The sequence below is a fragment of the Megalopta genalis genome, chromosome 4 (genome assembly GCF_051020955.1).
Source record: "Megalopta genalis isolate 19385.01 chromosome 4, iyMegGena1_principal, whole genome shotgun sequence".
Lineage (NCBI taxonomy): Eukaryota > Metazoa > Arthropoda > Insecta > Hymenoptera > Halictidae > Megalopta > Megalopta genalis.
In genome coordinates, this window is record NC_135016.1 from 10,491,666 (window position 1) to 10,495,452 (window position 3,787).

Below are 3,787 nucleotides of genomic sequence, written 5' to 3' on the forward strand. Positions count from 1 at the left end.
GCTCGTGTTTAATCCTATCGCTATACCGCCACCAAGTTTCTCCCGGCCTTCGAATCTTCGGGCTAAAGTTCTTCCGAGAAATGGTCGCTGCTCGTGTGCCGTATTATCGACAACAGGTCCTCCCTCATTCCAATTTGCTTGATCCTCACTTCCGGAGCCAGTTTGCGGGCTTCTTTGTCTTTTGTTCTCAGTTCTATCGGCCTTTCGCCTATCCTCCTCGACTCCTCGCCCGTTTCCACCCTGCTAGCTCTATACCGTGTCTGTCCGCTCAGTGCGCAACACCTGCGACTACTCGACCTCGACGATCGTTCGCAGCCAACTGAGCCTCTAATCGGACCTCGATCCTATACTAGTTGCCAGCGTTTCTTGATACGGGTCGCTTCGGACCTGCGCACGCGCTGCCCACAGCTGCTTTTGCTGGTAGTTTACATAGTCACGGTGCTGCTTCACCGACACACGTCTTACGAGCCCGGCGCTCCCTTCTCGTCTCTGCCACCTTGGCTGCTTCTACTCGGATCTTCCCTGTCGCGCCTTCGATCGCTCGTTGTTTACCTGGCCAGTTGGGCGCCGAACGGGAAGCTCGGTGCCTCTTTCGCTGTTTCGGTAGGTCAGCTCAAGCGGTGAACCGGTTTCGAGGATCGACGAGACCTGGGCCAGACGCTTCTGCGTTCGTGCGACGCTCTCTCTCTCTCTCTCTCGGCCTCTCCCTCTTCTGCTATCTTTCTCGCTTGTTTTCTTTCGGCAACGCGATCGATGCCAGCCAGCTGGGACGTACCTTGCACAGGTGAACACGCGCTACTCAGCCTGGAAATCGTCGGATACTCGTGCGTAACGTGAAAAGTTGTCTCTGCTCGTGCTTCGAGGAGGTTCCAGCGACTGATGGTCCCTCATCCGCAGCAGCTTTTAGCAACATCGACCCGACTCTGGGTAGGCGCCCTCTGTTCAAGCCAGCCAATCGTGCCACGCGCAGCCCCTCCATCCTTTCCCGGCAATCGCGTTGAAAACACGTCGAACGATCTCTCACTTTTGCCGACAAACCGTTGTTGACTTTCCTACCAACGACCGGGCCAACCCGATCGTCACGGTTTCTGTTTCTCTTTTTTATGGGGGGAGAGGGAGGGGGGGACTGCCGCGAGCCCGCGAGAAAAATCCTGAGATCCGCAGCTACGTTTTGGCTGGCTCTGAATAGACCACGCGACCCTCCGAATTTAGAACCTCGCTGTATTAGCGCGTGTATTCGACGCCTCGAACGATTCCGATGCGTCGATTGAAAATCGACGTTCGACGGTAGTCGCGCGAAATATCGATTGTTTCGCGACCAGGACCGGCACCGTCGAGTCCTTCATTGAGCCCGCGGAACTCCAGAACGTTCCTATGTACGGTAGTGTGCCGCGACATTGTACAGGGTGATCCGGAAGTAACGAAACTGCGGCCGGAGACGCGTTTCGGAGCAAAACGGAGCGGATGTTGCTGTTAGGAAGGTTCGATTAATTCGATTCGCATTTGGAAAGCTCGGGAAATCATACTGTTCTACGTCATGGTTATTTGTGATATAATGATTTTCATAAGAATTACTTGAGTACGAGGATCGTGGCCGATTCCAAATAAAAGGCGCGAGAAAGCGTGCCAATCTAATCTTAAGTAAACGCTCCATTTTATTCTTAGATAGTGTGTGTAATAAAACCTGGAAAATTATGGTTTGAATACAAAATAAAATAGTGTCGAACCTGTTTCTGGAATTCATTTTGTTGATGCCGATATGTTATTTGTGATATAATGATTTTCATAAGAATTACTTGAGTACGAGGATCGTGGCCGATTCCAAATAAAAGGCGCGAGAAAGCGTGCCAATCTAATCTTAAGTAAACGCTCCATTTTATTCTTAGATAGTGTGTGTAATAAAACCTGGAAAATTATGGTTTGAATACAAAATAAAATAGTGACGAACCTGTTTCTGGAATTCATTTTGTTGATGCCGATATTAAAGAATATAGCTCAATATTAGGACATAATGATTTTCACGAAAACCACTCGAATATTTGAGTTACTGTTTTATATTAGTTTATAAAAGTAACAATAAGACATTTATTCTGATTTTTAACAAATGTTATTGTAACATTTGCCGTAAATAAAACCATATAAATGAATTGTAAAAACAAAACCATATAAATTGAATAAATATCTCATAAATGTATCTTTACGATATGAATAATCGTAAATGAAAAAATTAGTGGCCTAAATAAAAAGCGCAACTTCCGCGATCTAATCCTAGATAAATGTTACATTTGGTCCTTAGCTAATGTATATATAAAATAGTTATTATTAAATAAAATAATTATTAATACTTTGAGACTACGAAATAAAATAGTGTCGAATCGTTTTCGAATCTTTTTCTGAATGAGATTTCTTGAACACCGTATGTCACGGAAACTTACCTGAACATGTATTGCACTAGACGTTTGCACTGCGAATAACAAAAGTAGGAAAATTACAAAAGGCGGTAGTCACGCGACGTAATATAATTGCTGCCAATATTTAGAATTCCATGTACCCTCAAATAGAAGTATAATGTCGGGGTCACTCCTGACGTGCACACGACTAGACAGCGGATTTTATATACATACTACGTATAGATATATACTATGAATAGTGAAAATGTTGGAAGAATATAGGAGTTATCGTTACATTATCTTCAATCGATTAAAACTAATGAAAGAAGAAATACATTTTTATTTCGCGTGAAGAACCACAGTCTAGTCACGATCCTAATTTATCAGACGGGGGTTAACTTTTCAAGTTCTCGTGACTAGCTTGATCGACGATCAACTTGGAAAATAATAGGAATTAGCAATGGATAAGAAGGCGATATAGATTAAAAGTCGACGCAGAGGTCACTTGTACAGTAGTTTTACCATAATAATTCCGCTCGCGAAGCGAACGAATATGCATAGCCAACAGTTTGTTTACCGGAAACCTGTTAATCGACGTTTTAATGACTGAGCTATGACTAAGAGCGGCTTGAGAATTTTCTTTCATTCTTACACTTGCGATTTCAATAATTATGGAATTAAAAATGTGAGACCTGTGCCATTTGACCGGCGGTGGTACGTTTAATGTTAACTAAATCACGTTCGTTCCTAACACAGTTTGTTACTAAAAAGAAATCTCCAGCTCGAGTAAGAATCGTCGAAGCACGGCGAGCTGTTGATTTTACGATCTTAGATCATAGAAGGCGTCATAGAAAACAGAGGTGCAACGAGAATTAGATAAGGCCGTTGATGCGGGCCTGTAGAAAACAGATCGTCAACAGATGATGATTGTTTACAGAGACCCGGGAAGATCGCCGCTTTGTCTATTTCGCCACAATTATGCGACTGTTGGAACGATATTTGCTCTGATTATTATCTCGCTGCTGAACTTCGCCGTCTGTTGTTCCTTGGCCTGCTAGCCGATCAAAGTCCACGCTCGTTTCTCCTATTTCCCCAATGGCATTTAAGCGGTGCCGCGCGTGCACTCGGCTGTCATTAAGCCCAGGCCATTTCATGACAGATCATTAGCGTCTTGACCTGTCAAATTGCATCATAGGTTGATAGACGGCATGCCCGTGGACAGTGTCAGTCGCGACGCACGCTGTCGCGCAGGACTAGCTTCCCGATTAATAAAGAACAGCCTCCTCAGCTCATCGAACAATGCTACATTTGCAATAACAAAATTGTCCCGTAATTATGCAACCGGCTGTTGCGCAATTCCGGATGATGCATCGCGGCAGCGCATCTTCGCGTGCGGA